This window comes from Chelonoidis abingdonii, chromosome 6 (genome assembly GCF_003597395.2).
Source record: "Chelonoidis abingdonii isolate Lonesome George chromosome 6, CheloAbing_2.0, whole genome shotgun sequence".
NCBI lineage: Eukaryota > Metazoa > Chordata > Testudines > Testudinidae > Chelonoidis > Chelonoidis abingdonii.
Window position 1 is genome coordinate 120,854,009 of NC_133774.1, and position 17,837 is coordinate 120,871,845.

Consider the following 17,837-nt stretch of genomic DNA (forward strand, 5'->3'; position numbering starts at 1 on the left):
CAATCACAGATTTTGCAAGAACTGAGAGAGACCGCAAGCTATTTGCTGCAGCTTTGTTAATCAAACAGTATGAAACCTGTACCTATGTGAGGAGAGACTGGATTTATTTCTTACTGCATAGTATGCCGGTTGCTTCTTGTATCATCACAAATAGATGACGACACTGACTTATTTTTGCAGTGAATAAATACAATTAGGTTGGCATAGCTTTGGTTTACACATTTATTGGGACAGTCTTTATTTAAAGCAAATAAAGAACCATTTAGAATTCCTATTACTTTTTTGAATAGGTCAATTTTCATGCCTCCTAATGCTAAGCATATCCCTTATTTATTTATTTTTTTATAGACTCTTCTCCAGATTGACTAAGCTTTGGTTTTACAATAGACCATGGTGCCTGCAGTTACAATACAAGGTCCCGATGTCCAGTGTTCCATGTAAAATCCCAAAGAGGAAACACTTTCCTGAAATATTCCATGGTTTCTCCTTTCTTCATAATGTTGAGAGTATCGTCCTTCTGGAAAGGATCTGACTGTCATCTGGGTAGAAGGGCTTTCAAAAAATTACACACTGGCCAGAGATATGTAGAAATTAACAGGAGAGATGGCAGTACAGCTAGGTCAGATATGATCGGCTTCCCTTATTTAGTGTGCAGGCGATTCTTTCAGTGAGGAGTTCACAAAACACTTAGGCCTGATCTACACTGGGGGCCGGGGGAGATCGATCTAAGTTATGTAACTTCAGCTATGTGAATAACGTAGCTGAAGTTGAAGGACTTATATCTACTCACTGCAGTGAGTCGACTGCTGCCACTCCCCTGTCGACTCTGCCTGTGCCTCTCGCAGCGGTGGAGTACAGGAGTCAACAGGAGAGCACTCAGGGGTTGATTTATTGCATCTAGACTAGATGCAATAAATCGACCCCCGCTGGATCGATCACTTCCCGCCGATCTGGTGGGTACGATAAACATATCCTCAGTCTGCGTAGTGTTGAGTGCCCACAACGTGATTAGTAAAAAAACATTCAACAGCATTCTTCCCTCCACACAAGGCTGTTATTTTCACATTCTTACAACAGTTCAGCTGCACTCCAAACTAGGCACCAGTGGGGAATATTCTGAGCCTTCATCTTCTTGCACAAGGAGAAATGAACTAGATTTGCTAAATTTTAACCCTAGCGCTAGAGAATGAGGAATAAGGAAATGGGGTGGGAAGCAGCAAAAGAACAGAGAGGATAGCAACTTGTGCAGCAAGGACCTCAAATGCATGTTTTAAACATTAATTGATTACCTCTCTAGTACTGAGAGGCAGGGAAGGATTATATCCATTTCACAAATGGGAAAAATCCCTTGAGATTAATATGCACATAGGATTAATCCCAGACACACATAATACCTTCCTCTTCCAGATCCAAATACAGTTCCGTATGGTTCTTAGTATGTCCTCCCTCTCCTCCCATCTGTTTTCCCTTCCCTCTAGTGACCTAATAACACTCCAACTCTCATTTGCCACACCTGCTCCCTCTTGCATGCAGTGCAACTCTGGAGTTCCTTTCAGCTAAACAGGTCTGGAATCCTGGTTAAGAAGTCTATCAAGTGTGATTCAGCCAGAGATAACTGCTGTAATAGTGGAAACCTAGGATGCCAACTGGAATTGTAAGCCTAACTGGTGGACCGAGGTTAAAGGTTCAGGAATTGTTACATAAAATTGTTTAAGAAAAGATTTAAGGAGGTGACAGGAAGACTACCTTAATTTAAACAGAGGAAGTGTACTGATACCAGTCAAAGGCTGTGTTAAGATTATGACCAGTAAACAAGTGGTGTAAGGGAATGGAAATCGCTGGACTAAAATTGGCACTCAGAAGTTAGATGAAATTAATGGAAAAAAATGAGAGGATGGACTATTCCACCCACTGCCCCTTTTTGGCAATAAAAAGAGGCGTAAGAGAGAAAAGGGAACTTTTACCTTCACCACAGCTGAGACAGAAGGGTTGTTGCCATGATACCAGACCTTGATACTCCAGTGGAGGTACTTGGCCATCATTGCTGCACCATCGAGGATCCCAGCCAGATACACGTGGGATTGTGCTCTGTCTTCCCCTCCCTCATGCATGTCCCTTTCCACCCTGCACTGTCTCTCTCTCAGCTTTTCACCTGATCCTGAAATCAGCTGCATGGCACAGGACCCGCACGGCAAGATGAGACAGACCATCCAGCCCTGCTCAGCCTGAGAAGGACCTAATCAGACCAACCAGATGATGTCCCTGATTGGAGAGGCCAGCTGGGGTAAAGAGCAAAAGCACTCATGGCTGAGCTGCTAGCCCAAAACACCCATCCATGAATGACCAGCGCTGGTATCCAGAGAACATCAACAGAAATCATACTCCCCCCATCTTGACTGGCTCTTCTCCCACTTCATTTTGTCAAATGAAAGAAAGGGACAGTCATTCCTGACTCAACAGAACAGAATTAATCGTTTTCCTTCCCCACCAAGGAGGACTGTTTGACAGAATAAGAGACTTTAACCAATATTCCCTCTCTCTAAAGAGAGATATATGTTTTGCTTGTTTGCATAATCACTCAATTTCAGTTTCAATGCTATTTTTGCCTTGTTATGATTCTTTGCTTTTTGTGTGTTTCAGTTGATAACTTTCTAATCTTTGGCATGAATTTCCTAATGAGTTTCCCATGTTACTAAGCTGGCTGAGGTCTCTGTATACCAAATTCCAAACTTTGTTTGAAACTATTTAATGTTGGACAGTTTCAAGATCATCTTAACACTACTGAATCTTTGGGATCTTATATATTTAGATTCTGTGATATTAAATTAGATAAGAATACCCTTGCATAAGAGCTGATAGAAAGAGCACCAAAGAACCCATTTGCAGTACACAAGTTTTACTGGTTTTACAGAATACAGGAACTGTGTTCCATATTCTTGTAGGCCATCTACCAGCACCTTTCTGTTAATTAACTACAGATACATCTCTACCTCAAAATAGTGCAACCCAATATAACACGAATTCGGCTATAATGCAGTAAAGCAGTGCTCCAGCGGATCAAAGAAAGTTTGATATAACGCGGTAAGATTTTTTGGCTCCCGAGGGCAGCGTTATATCGGGGTAGAGGTGAATACAGATATTTATTGCAACCTCATAACTAGGGCCCTACCAAATTCACAGCTGTGAAAAATGCTACATGGACTGTGAAATATGGTCTCCACTGTGAAATCTGGTGTTTTGTGTACTTTTACCCTATATTATACAGATTTCACAGAGGAGACCAGTGTTTCTCAAACTGGGGGTCCTGACCCAAAAAGTGTTTGTGTGTGTGTGGGGGGGGGGTTTGCAAGGTTATTCTAAGATGGTCATGATATTGCCACCCTTACTTCTGCGCTGCCCTCAAAGCTGGACAGCGTGAATTTAGTAGGACCCTACTCATAAGTTGGTGGCAGGGGAGGTTCCTTCCAGCACCATTGCATGCTGGTATATTTAAATTTCCAGAGCTATGCATCTATTTTGTGAGAACAATACATGTATTTGGAACACACAAATGAGCACCTATTTATACAAAATGGCCACTTGGGATGGCAAATAGGAAGATTAGACACGTAATTATCTTCCCCCTTGTCAGGAACTAACCTCTTTCCCAGATTTGCTAATGACATTTTTCAAGATTTATTTGAAAAGCCTGACCTACAATTTCAGCTCCACCCCCTAGAATAAAACAAAACCAAAAAAAAAGCCAGCAATGCACTTCTTTCACAATATGCTGAGGCTGAGACCTGGTGAACACAGACTGGATGAGTTATGTAGCAGGTGACTGGTGGTGACAGAAGATCTCAGTAGTGGAAGAAAAATGATGAAAGACAAAAACACTCCATTCACCTGTGGGTGAACACTCTTCACAAAGTGATCACTATATATCTGACTTCTCAGTCCTCATCCTCAAAGGAAACCTGTGCAACACTTTCAAAGGATGAGCCTGGGAGCTTAAATTCATGACTTTGGGCTAGATACTAAAAACCATGGATCGAATAGAGATGCTGGATTTATGGCTTATTAGAACATTCTATAACTCATAATTCCCCATAGCTGCCTTCCTAACTCCTCCTTTTCCTCCTTATGACTGGAGCCATGTTAATGGGTGACGTCACCTTGAATGGTCTCTTGAAATAAAAGTGTTAACAACGTATGCTAAACAATGTTCCACCTTGTATTTAACTGCAACACTTTGAGTATGTTTTTCAGACATGAAGAAGAGCTCCGTGTAAGCCAACCTACTCATAGAGGAGTGTGGCTTTTTCACATCCCCAAGCAATGTTGCTAGGTCCATCTAATTTTCTAGTATAGACCTGCCCTAAGTAAATGATCCATTCATTTCTGATCCCCAAAACAATTCTATCATCTTTTGAGCTAGCTCCTCTTCCTTATACTAAGGTGGACAAATTTGTTTTCAAACCTACTGTATCACCCAATTTTACCCAACAAGAAACTTAAAAGCAAAACAACTCTTGCACCCACTCCGTAAAGTTACCGTAGACACAATGGACCAGATTTTCATTTATTTAACAATCTCTTTACACCCTTCTGGCAGTATCAAAAAGTCTTAAAGCAGGGGAGAATACATCTGTGTATACTTTAAGTTAAGTTATATCTGCATAACTACATCACACAGGGGTGAAAAATCACAGCCCTCAGTGTGCACACATCTGTGTCAAAGGAAGAGGACTTCTGTCAAAATAGCTAACTTCATTTGGGGAGGTAGTGTCCTACACCAACAGAGAAACCCCTTCTATTGGTGGCCAGATCTACAATCAAAAGTTACGACGACCGAGTTATATCTCTCAGGGAAAAATCCACACCCCTGAAAGACATACCTATTCTCAACTTAGCCCCGATGTAGACAGCGCTAGGTTGTTGGAAGAATTCTTCTGTCAACTTAGGTACCACCTCTCCAGGAGGTGGATTATGTATGGTGATGTGCATAGGTAGTATCTACACTGAAATGCTGCAGCTGTGCTGCTGTAGTGGTTTAAGTGTAGACATGCCCCAAGTGTAAATGAGAATCAGATCTGATAACTTTCTGAGGAACTCTGGCATCAAATGTGTGCATGGATGCAGACGAAAACACAATTTGCCTATGTACAGGAAAATAAAACAAATACCTTTATTTGGAGAATGTGGATTAAAGCTAATTGTATACTAATGCTCTTGATATAAGAAAGCATGAATAGAGTATTGTCCATTATCAAAGTTCTCAACACCTTCGGACTGATTCTCCACTGTTCTGCACCTTGCATAGTCATTTGCACCCATGCTGAGTGGGTGCTGAAATATTAACATACTGGTTTGTGAGTTCTTTACACCCACTTTTACACTAATGGAAGCAACTGCAAATGAGGAACACTAGGAAACAGGCCTTAGGACACCAAACCCAAAGTGGGGATTACTGGTCTAGCTTCCAATGGGACTTCCATCATCCTTTTCCAAAGCATGCGAAATATAGTATCTAGCCTTCACTCTGCCAGTGCTTCCCCTACTTCTTGGATAATCTAAAACTTTGTTGAAGCAATTCTCATATCCTTTGCTACTTTCCTTCAGTGTTTAGACTACTTATCTGGGACAGGTTGCTGTCATCCTTTATTCTGATTTATGTGCAGAGCCTTTCAGCAGATAGCGCCCCCCGCACCTTACCTGTTAGGGTCAGTGGCTTAGTGCTCCTCTCAGGCCTCGGTTGTAGGGTTTATTGTCGGGTTGCGCTCGGTTGTAGGGTGTATTGTCGGTGTGGCCCCTGGGGTTTTCACTCCCCTTTACAGTAGCTTTCTTGGTTTCTGCCACCTCCATCCATTTGGCTCCAATCTCAAGAGCCCTTTATACAATATAAACGGCCTCGAAGTGTGACGGTGCGCCGTTAAATCTCAGTTAACGCTGCTAAATTGGTTTAATACTCATAGTGTAGACTAGTCTGAGAGGACACTAAGCCACTGACCCTAACAGGTAAGGTGCGAGGGCGTATCTGCGAAGGCTCTGCACATAAATCAGAATAAAGGATGACGGCAACCTGTCCAGATAATAGTTAACACTGAAGGAAAGTAGCAAAGGATATGAGAATTCTTCAACAAATTTTAGTATCCCAAGAAGTGGGGAAGCTGCATAAGTAGATAGGTAAGGTAAGGGTTAATTTCTTTTACAGTAAAGGGTTACAAAGGAACCAAACACCTGACAGAGGACCAAGTCAGGAAACCGGATTTCAAAAGTAAGGGGGGGAACCTCTGGAGGTTTTGGTTTGTTCTGGTCTTTTTGTTTCTCGCTTGAGTAAACAAGCTTTTCTTCTAACTCCACTTTTCAAATATTCTACTAAAGTGTGAGTACAAAGGAACCAAAAGTAACGGCTGTGATGTGCTTTAATTTGTATTTACTGGGTGTTGATTGCTGGACTGGTTTAATTGGGCTATCTTTTAAATCAGGTCTGTTTATTCCTATTTTCTATAAGCTATTTCCTGTATTGGAGTTCTTAATGCAGTATTATTGTTTTGTATTTCTTTCTTTTTATATATAAGTTCTTTTTAAAACTTGTGGGAGTTTCTTTTCTAGTGAGCAGAGGGAGAGGAATTTCTGTGCCAGGCTAGCAGGGAGGAAAAGCCCAGCTCTGTCTTACTTTCCTATTGTCCCAGGGCGGAAAGCTACGGACAAAGGAGGGGGAATCTTGGTGAGCTGACTAGGGGCATAGCCTCGGGATAGCTAGATTCCTCTCTGGTTGTATTCAAAGGGAATAGGACAGCATCGCACCGGCTAACCAGGAAAGGGGGGGAAGCTGGGGGATGAGCTTAGGAGACCAGGGTCTGGGTCTTGGAGGTGTCCCCAGGAAAGTTTGGGGTGACTCAGGGGGCCAAGGACCCTAAAATCCTAGTTGGTGGCAGCGAGATAAGATACAAACTGAATAGCTTGGGGAGGTTTACAGTAAACACTCAGATTTTGAACGCTAAGTCCAGATTGAGACATGAAGTTTACACACTGGAGGCAGCGGTTATGGGAATACGAATCCAAAGCCAGTAGCTACTATTTTCTTTTTTCCTGCTAGGGATTAGCAGGAAAGGGTGGTTTCAAGTAGCCAGAGAGAAGTTTTTTTCTGCCTGCTTTAGCAGCTTGCATTTTAGCAGACTCATTAAGAGAACCAACAGGTCTTTGTTAAACAATTGGGACTTAAGTATACCAGCCAGCAAACACACAGTAATACAGTAGCTTTTGTTGTTCACTTGCCTATCCAAACAGAGCTAGAGCAAGTCAAATCAGTTGCTAGGCCAGACTTCAAGGACTGAAAGCAGCAGTTCAAACAACAGACACTAGAGGCACACACACAAAAAACAGAAACAGAGTTCCAAGATGCCGTATAAGCAGGAACGCGCGAGACTAGAGCAGAAGGACAAACAAAGAAGCCGATCACAAGCGAGACATGGAAAAAGACTACAGTGAGATGAACTGAAAAAGGCAGGAAAACAAATCAAACTGGCAGCACACAACAGAGATCAAGAAGCCAAAAAGGCAGATCACAAAGAAAACAACAAGAAGGAGGCGGCCCACAGAGACAGATAGAACCTCACAGAGAGAAACACCAACAAGAAAGTGAAAGAGGACAAACAGAGAAGCATAACTCGAAGTAGAACAGGCTAAGCATCAGCAACCCAGCAAATCTTAACCCTTCCGGCGCCAGTTGCGGGTCAACCGCACAGGAAATTTCCCAACTACAAGGCAGGTGATGACCTGGAAACCTTCTTAGAAAATTTCGAAAGGGGCTATATTGGAACAGCATCCCTGAAGCCCACAGGCTAGAGCTGAGGTCACACAATCAGTGGCCCTTGGCAGACTGGCGGCTAAATGCAAAAGGGCCAAATGAACGATGATAAAACTGTTTCAAAACCAAGCCAGATCCAGAAATGGAGATAACCCCGGATCACGCCATCGGCGGTCAGAAACCAAAAGTGGAAACCAAAGGTCATTCCCACACCGCCTACTACGTTGGGAAGCATGTGACCCCGGATACAGAACCCAGGTCAAACCTTTGAAGAACTGCGCCACCTCATATAATGGAGCAGTTTCTGATGGGTTCACTGAGCGAACATCAACATGACCCAGAGAAAACCCACAACTCCTACACCGAGGCGGCCACCGGGGCGAGAGGCCGAGATTGGAGCCGAGATGACAAATGGAGGAGGTGGCAGAAACCAAAAAGCTACTGTAAAGGTGATGAACCCCAGGCCACACCAAGACAAACACCCTACAACCGAGCGCAACCCGACAATAAACCTACAAGCCGAAGCCTGAGAGGCAGCACTACACCAGACCCGAACAGGTAAGGGCGGGGCGCTACTCTAAGAGGCCTCAACAAAAATCAGAAAATATAGACAGCCCTGTCCCCGAGATAGTCAAACACTAAGAAAGTAGCAAAGGTATGAGAATGCTTCAACAAATTTAGATACAAGAATAGGCAGGAAAGCACTGGCATGCACGAAGACAACTACTATATCGCAAACTTGAAAGGATGAGAAAATCCCATTGGGAAGCTAGACCAGTAAATCCCCACTTGGTTTTAGTGCCTATAAGGAGACCTTTCCTTGTGTTCCTCATGTCATGCTTCCATTAGTGTAATAGGGTGCTGTAAAGAACTCACAAAACAGTATGTTAATATCAGCACTGCCACCAGCTAGGTGCAATGAACTAGGCAAGGTGCAGATACAGTGGAAGAATCAGTCCGAAGGTGTTGAGAACTTGATAATGGACAATACTCTATCATGCATATTCAAGAGCATAGTATACAATACTTTAATCCACATCTCCACATAAACGTATTGTTTATGTCCTGTACATAGGCAAAATTGTTTTCGTCTGCATCCTCGCACACATGATGCCAGAAGTCCTCAGAAATATCAACGATCCATTTACAAGCACTTGGGCATCTACACTTACACACACCACTACAGCAGCACAGCTCAGCATTCAGTTAGATACAACTTTATGCACACACCATTACAACTAATCCACCTCCTGGAACGTAATGACAGATAGAATCTCCAAAACCCTAGCGCTTGTCTACAACGAGCAAAGTGAAATAGTATGTCTTCAGGGTGTGGATTCCCTGAAGATAACTCGGTATCGACGAACTGATTTGTAGATGGCCCACCAATAGAAGGGTTTCTCTGTGGGTAGACACTACCGTCCCCAAAATAGTAGCGTAGTTTGACATAATCCTCTCCTGACACAGATTGTCAACTGAGCCTGTATTTTTCACCCCTGTGATTATTATGCAGATATAACTAACTAAAGTAAACACAGAATTATCTCCACCTGCTAAAGACTTTGATACTGCCAGAAGGTGTAAAGAGATGTTAAATAAATGAAAAATCGTCCATTGTTCTAACGGTAACTACTGACGATGCGTGAAGAATTGTTGTCTTTAATGTGTAAAATTGGTGAACAGTAGGTTGAAAAACAAATTTGTCCACCTTAGTAAGGAAGAGAACTAGCTCAAAAGAGAAGAATGTTGGGACAGAAATGAATGGATATGAGCGTAGGGCAGGTCTATACTAGAAAATTAGAGGACCTAGCAATTGCCTGGGATTAAAAGCCACACTCCCTGAGTAGGTTGCTTACACGGAAGCTCTCTTCGAGTCTGAAAAGAACACCTCAAAGTGTTGCATTTAAATACAACGTGGAAATTGTAGCATACGTGTTAACACTTTTATTTCACAGAACTATTCAAGTGACGCACCCATTAACAATGGCTGCCATCATAAGGAGGAAAAGAGAGTTAAGAGGCAGCTATGAGAATATGAGTTATAGAAGTCTAATAAGCCATAAATCCACATCTCTATCGATCCATGGTTTTTAGGTACTAGCCCAATAAAGTCATAATATAAGCTCCCAGGCTCATCCTGAAAGGTGCACATTTTCCTGAGAATGAGACTGAGAATCAATAAATAGTTGACACTTGTGAAGAGTCACCATCACACTGAATGGAGGTTTTTGTCTTTCATGCATATTCTCGCACCTACATCCTGCGAGACTTCGCACAACCGAGTCACCTGCTAGCATAACTCATCAGTCTGTGTCACCCATAGTCTCACAGCCTCAGCCATATGCTAATAGAGAAGGTGCATTCGAGCTGCTCTTTTTCTTGCGTTCTGTTCTACGTAGGGGTGAGCTGAAATCGTAGGTCAGCACAGAGAGAGAGCGAGAGAGAGGCGAGAGCAAATCCTGGGAAATCGAGACTGACAAGGGGACGATAATACGGTCTAACGTCCTATCTTACATCCTTACGCTGCATTTTGTATAAAAGTGGCTACAGTTGTGACTGTCCAGAAGAGCGAGATGATCTCACAAAATAGATGCATACTACGGAAATTGAATAATACCGCAGGCATATATGTGCTGAAGAATCCCCGCCACCAACTTAGATAGGGTCCACTAAATTCACGCTGTCCAGTCTTGATGGCAGCGCAGAAGTAAGGGTGCAAATCATGATCCATCGTAAAAAATACTTGCGCATAACCCCCCCCAACCACACACAAACACTTTTGGTCAGACCCCAGTTGAGAAAACACTGGTCTCTCTGTGAAATTTATACAGGGTAAAAGACACAACACACACCAAGATTTCACAGTGGAGAACCCATAATACACAGTCCATCGTTAGCATTTCAACAGCCTGGATTGTATGGGCGCCTAGTTATGAGATTGGCAAGATAATATCGTAGTCTCCATCTACGACGCACAGTCCGATATAACGCGCCTCTGGGAGCCAAAATCTTACCCATTGGTAGCGCGTTATAATTAAGACTTGCTGCTAATACCGCTGACGCACTGCTTTACGCTATAGCCGAATTCGTGTTATATGGGTTGCACATTTGAGTAAGCACGATGATCGAGTTCACATAACAAAGGTGCTGAAGATGCGCCTACAAAATATGGAAACATTCCTGTATCTGTAAAACCAGTAAAACTGTCGTACTGCAAATGTCTTGGGTGCCTCTATCAGCCTCTATGCCAAGGGTATTCTTATCTAATTATATCACAGAATCTAAATATCATAAGATCCCAGATCATAGCGTAAGATAATCTGAAACTGTCGTCCAACATAATAGTTAACAAAGTTTGAATTGGTATCACAGAACCTCACCACTTATAACAAGGAAACCTCATAGGAACATTCATCCAAAGATTAGAAATATCAACTGAAACACACAAAAGCAAAAGAATCACTAACAAGGCAAAAAATAGCAATTGAAGAAATTGAGTGATATGCAAACAAGAAAAATATCTCTCTTTAGAGAGGGAATATGTTAAGCTCTTAATTCTTAACGTCACCCTGTGGGAAGGGAAAACGATTAATCGTTACTTTAGAGTCAGAATGACGGTCCCTTCTCCATTGACAAAATAATGTGGAGAAAGCCATCAAGATGGCGGAGATGATCTGTGAGTCTCGGATACCAGCGCTGGTCATATCATGATGGGGTGTTTTGGGCTAGCAAAGCTCAGCCATGAGGCTTTGCTCTTACCCCAGCTGGCCGCTCCAATCAGGACAATCATCTGGTGTCCTGATTAGTCCTCTCAGGCTGAGCAAGGCGATGTCTGTCTCATCTGCCTGTGCGGGTCCGTCCAATGCAGCTGATTCAGATCAGTTATATATATGATATATAGGACAGTGCAGGGTGGAAACGGGGACATGCATGAGGGGAATGACGAGCACAATCCACGTATCTGGCCTGGGATCCTCGATGGGCAGCCAATATGGCTCAAGTATCCTCCATACTGGAGTATCAAGGCTGGTATCAGGCAACAACCCTTTGTCTCACTGTGTGAAGGTAAAAGTCCCTTTTCTCTCATACGCCTCTTTATTGCCCAAAAAGGGCAGTGGTGGAATAGTCCACCTCTCATTTTTCCTTAATTCATCTAACCTTCTGATGCCAATTTTAGTCCAGCGATTCCATCCCTACAAAAACCACTTGTTTACTGGTCATAAAGATCTTAACAACACCTTTACTGTACAGTACACCTTCCTCTGTTAAATTAAGGTAGCTTCCTGTCACCTCCTAAATCTTTTCTACATTATGTAACAATCCTGAACCTTACCTCGTCCACCAGTTAGGGCTACAATATCCAGTGCATCCTAGGTTCCACTATTAACAAGCATCTCTTCGGCTGAACAACACTGATAGACTTCTAACCAAGGACTCCAACTCTGTAGAAGCAAAAGGATACTCCAGAGTTGCACTGCAGCCAAGAGGGCGCAGTGTGGCCAAATGAGAGTTGTAGTGTTATTAGGTCACTAGGGGACAGGGAAAACAGATGGAGGAAGGAACATACTAAGAACCCATGGACGCACGCCGCCGAATTAATGTGCTTAGTGTGGCCGCGTGCACTCGACTTTATACAATCTGTTTTACAAGACCGGTTTATGTAAAATCGGAATAATCCCATAGTGTAGACGTACCCTCAGAGGCTGAAAGTTAAACAATTCACTCAGGACTCCTGTCTACATTAGCTTCATCAGCCAGTAACTTTGCAATCAAGCCCCTTAATGGCTTCACTGACTTCTCCCCTAGCTGTTTGCTTTTTTTTTATTGAGACAAATTTCATATTTGTTATCTTCATTTCCTCAGCTATTTTTTTTTTATTAACTATAATCTTCCTTAACATTTCCCCTTGCTCCTGTGCATCTTTTCATCATCCCACCTGACGTGTAACGTCCACTGATTGGCTGTTTATTCCCTTAATCACATTGTGAAACACCTCCATCTCTTGTCCGGATATGAAAGAGAAGCTTGTTTTATGTTACCAAGACATTTGGAAACCATTACAGCACTAAAAGGGGTTGATTAAAGTGATATGCAGTTCAATAATTCCACTGATGTGTCTCAGTGTGAGGTTGGCCATCTTAACTGAAGTGAGTTTAGACTCATTTTTTAAATCTTAATTATAGATTTAACATCACCCTTTATTCTTTAAATCCAGCCTGTAAGTTTATAACACTAAGTCCCAGTTCTTAGGCACTTTAGAAGATGTTGACATTGATGTCACCCTGTTAACCCCAGAGGTTTCATTTACACTCCATGATTTCAGTGAGGTTGCACGAGGTAAGGACAGAAAGTGGATCTGCAAGTTTGGAGTACACATAGGTGAACAACTCAACTATCTGACTTTTTGGAGACACTGGGACTGATTCTCCCCTTGTCGATGCCAATCTGAGCAGTATTTTCAGGACATCAGTGGTTGTGCTTGACTCATACTGACATGAGTCAGAAGAGAATAAATCCTCTAGTATTACAAATTGAGAAGACATTAATACAGTAACTCCTCACTTAAAGTCATCAGGGTTAACATTGTTTTGTTATTAGGTCGCTGATCTATTAGAGAACATATTTGTTTAAAGTCAAGCTATGTTCTGTTATAAGGCTGTTTGGCTCGCCCTGCTCCACCCGCCTGACGCTCCTGCTGGGGAGCGAGGTTGGAGTGGGAGGCCTTGTCCCACTCCGCCTCCCTAGCATTCCAAGCAGAGAGCAGGCAAGCCCCCATTCCCCGACTCCTCAACCAAGCTTCACAATCATCATTGTTGAATACAGTATAAAATTGTTTGTTTAAAATTATTTACAACTTATATTGTATATGTATATAATGTCTTTTGTCCAGAAGAAAAAATCCCTAGAATCTATGCCCTGCAATCCCTATTTACATTAATTTTTATGGGGAAATTGGATTTGCTTAACGTCGTTTTGCTTAAAGTAGCATTTTTGAGGAACATAACTACAACATTAAGTGAGGAGTTACTGTATGGTTATTCTTCTTTAGCAGATGAGGTAAATAAATTTATCCAAAGTGAAAGAGCTCCAACAGAAGAGACTGAGGGAGATCTACCTCAGAATATCCCATGGCTGAATGGTGAGAACACTCTTCTAATGGGCAGGGAAACCCTGTTCAAATCCTTCCTCCCCGCACCGCATCTGAGGGAAGATTTGAACCTGTCTCCCCCACATCCCAGGCAAGTGCTCTGGGCTAAAAGTTACAAAGTTTACACCAGCACTGCCACCTCCTTCTCCAGCCATATTTTGAATAGGACCCAATCCAACAGGTAGCCATTAGGTGGTTTGAATGTGTATATTCAAATGTTTGTGAACTAGGGAAGATGTGTCATGACCAGTGGAGCTGTGGTCAGAAAGCCCATGTTCCTTGGAGGGACAGTTATTGACAGGAGTTCAGCTGAAAGCATCTCAGCCACCTGGACAGAGCAGAGCACAGGATTTAATAAAGTTTCACATATTCCACTTAACTATTCAGCATAACTCCTTGTGAATGAAACAGCACCTGCCCAACATGCCAGATAGATGTTCTTCTTTGGCCTATCTTCCTCCAGTTCTGCCTGGGACTTAGGCAGGAGACAGAAATCCAAACCCCTGGAATGAGGCAGCAGTGCGCATGCCCAGAGGCAGAAACATCGGTGCCCAGGGAAATTTTGTGGCAGGAATTTAGGCATCAAGTGAGTTTAGGTACCTGGAGAGTTTGGTGGCAGCTGAGCAGGGGTTTTGTGGATCACATTAATGCCTGAAACTGGGACTTAGGTGTCTAACTACTTTTGTGGAACTGGGCCTAAGTGACATAGGAGCCTAAGTCACAATTTCAAAAGTGACAAGCACTTAGGAGACTAAGCACCAATGGACTTTCAATGAGACTTAAGTTCCACGACATTTTTGAAAATGGGACTTTATACCCTCAAAATTACCTAGGGAAACATTTTTCAAAGTGCCTAAGTGCAGAATTTTGCTGGAGGAATATAAATTAGAGCCAACCTAAATTAGAATTCCCACCAAAAAAATTATTACTTTATCTCTTTGCCTTTATTGGTGCCTATCCCACCAAAACAAAACATAAAAAGTAAGGACCATTCCACTCATCAGTCTCCCACCAGAGAGGTGATAAAGAAAACAGATTTTAACCAAACACTTTGATAAGCAGAAATTGGACAACGCTCATCTGCCAAAATTTACATATGACAGTTTAAATGTCTTAGGACTTTTAAACACAGAATACGGAATATACTAAGATGAGTGTCTTTATAAGACTATGGTTAGGGGTGTTTAAAATTGAGGAACTAACTTTCTGGAGCTTTCCCTATGTGCACTTTATGGGCATGAATACACAAACACACACACGACTGCACTTTCACACCCTAAAATGAACAAAATAAATGAAAATGCTGAGATGTCTCCCACCTAATAAAAACCAGACAAAATTAGGAGAAAAGGAAAAAGGAAATAGGAAAGATAACAGGGGAGTTCAGGAACTCTGCAGGTCCTGCAGGCGTCTTGGCTCTTATGAAACAAGAGGTGGAATCTCAGTTACGGAACCAGACTGTGATGATGTTGACACAGCACTTCTTGCTAGCGGGCTTACTTTGTGTGTAGGGAGACTCTGGTCTGAGGATGGAATTGACCTGTTCGCGGAGGTTGGGACTGCCTCACCCCCAGGGGATCAGCCTTGGGGTTCCAGAACAGTCTGCCCTCAGGTGGCTTCGCTGGCCTGAAAGGCTGTGCTTCACAACCTCATTCACTCCACTTCGTAGCACCTTCCTCCAAGGCCTTCAGACAAATCGGATTTCAGGCCTTCCTTGAAGCTAGGCAACTTGCTCCTATCAAGCGTGAATCGTGTCATCCTTAGCTAGTGTCAATGTGGAAAATTCCTTCTTAAGCTGGCAGTTGTAACAATATTTGGTGTTTCCACACCACAGGGACTAAATCTGTGACACTCCGTCCATGCCCCAAAAAATACCAAGGATAAGGCCACTTTGAGGAAGCTGATATGGCCTGATCCAGGTGAAACAGTCTTGAGATAAAGCTGTCACCAGTTTACAGAAGTTTGGCACAAAATCCTATAAAAATAACTGGTTTAAAAGACCCTAGCTATGACCAGCCACTCAACATCAAAATTAAAAATTCATTAGGACATCTTATAACAAATCATCATTCATCTTGCAAACAAGACAATTTTGTAATCTTTATATTTAGGAACTGGGCCACGAATAATATAGTTTATGTATGACAGTTTAAAGCTCAATAGAAAAATGTTATTTTAAAACTGCTCAAGATGAAACCCATTTAAGAAATCAAAATAATTAAATGCCTGGAAATGCATATGCACTATTTCTCGTATGCTTAGGCTATCAGACCCTGTTTATTTTGAAGGTTTGTGACAAAGCTAATGTATGCAGAAGGCATTTATCTACTTGCAGAAATGTGAGGTGATAACTGGTATTATTCTTTATAAAAGCTATGAAGACAATAATTAAAGTCCTGGGTCCAATGCTGATGTGTCTTCTTTCCACTACTTCGTAAGAGATGAGTGGCCATTTGATTAAATTTAGGCTATAAATCTAATTCTGGGAGATGTCATAAAAGGTGCTTTAACCTGAAAGGGCAATTATACTAGAAGAAAGAACCACCAAGATCCAGCCTCTCTTCTGGCTGCATGGCTGGTGCCTAAGCATTGAGTGCCGTTGTATTCAACACAACTCTCACCAGCAGGAATCTGGCCTGATGTGCAGTTCCATTACAAACTCAGGATTTGAACCAAGTTCCTTAATGAGTTCATTCAGACCTGAGAACAACAGAATCATTTGTACAGAGGTTTAGTGAAAAAAGTCCACTGAATTCTGAAAGACAAGCATGGCCAGTGGAACATGCCCTGGAATGGAAGACAAGGGAAGAAGGTTCTATTCTTGGCTCAGCCACTGGTCTGCTGGATGGCCTTGGGCAAGTCACTTTATCTCTCTGTGCCTCACTTAAAATGGGGATAATGGTACTTTCCAGCTTTGTAAAGTGCTTTGAGATACATAGATTAAAAAGCACTATGTAGGAGCTAGGCATGATCATTGTGCAGCTATGTTAGAATGAAGAGTCCTTCATTGTTTCTTTTATTCTTTTTATTGGGAGAGCTACATCCTTTTCTATTCAGTTCCAGCACGTCTTCAACTACCATGGGGAGAATGAATAAAGAACGTAAGATGCCTCACTTCTTATGAGCATTCAGAGCTCAGCCTTCACAAGTAGCTGAAACTTATTCCTCTGCAGAGCCACAGCACAAGACCCTAGTCCTACTTAACTCTTAGGCCAGTTGCTGGCATTCTGCACAGTGTGTGTGTCTATGTGTTGGGGGCAGATTGTGCTTATGCCCTGTTTTATGTGTGCATACTTTGCTATTTTAACACCTGCATACACAGCTTTGTGGGTGAAAGCTCTATCACCTGCGTTTCAATGCATTAGTGCACTAAAGGGTGAATATAACCTGGGAGCAAGTTGATGCCTTCCTGTTCAAATATTCCTGAAATAATGTTGTTTAAAAATATAAAAGATTATTTCTTGAGCAACAGCAGTAGGCTTACGGATATACTGAACAAAAAGCAACCAAGGGCCAAAATTTTCAAAAAGTAAGTAGTGATTTTGGATGTCCTACCTATGACACCTTAAAGCAGTGGTCCCCAACCTTTTTGTGACCAGTAGCACATTCATGTTTTCAGAAGAGCGTGGCGGGCACCAACAATTTGACAAGGCTTATTTTGTATTTGTACATTAAATAATACAGAAAAAGCATATTTAATATTACATGAATCCAGAGAGAAGAGATAAGCTGGAGAAAAGCAGCAAGGACAGAGAACACTGGTGCCCGCAGCCCTGGAGTACTCTGTCCCCAGCAGGTGCGGGGCCCCAGATTCTCTTCTCTGCTGGGCACTAGGTGGACCCCGCACCTGCCGGGGACTGAGAACACCAGCGCCTGCAGCCCCAGAGTTCTCTGTCC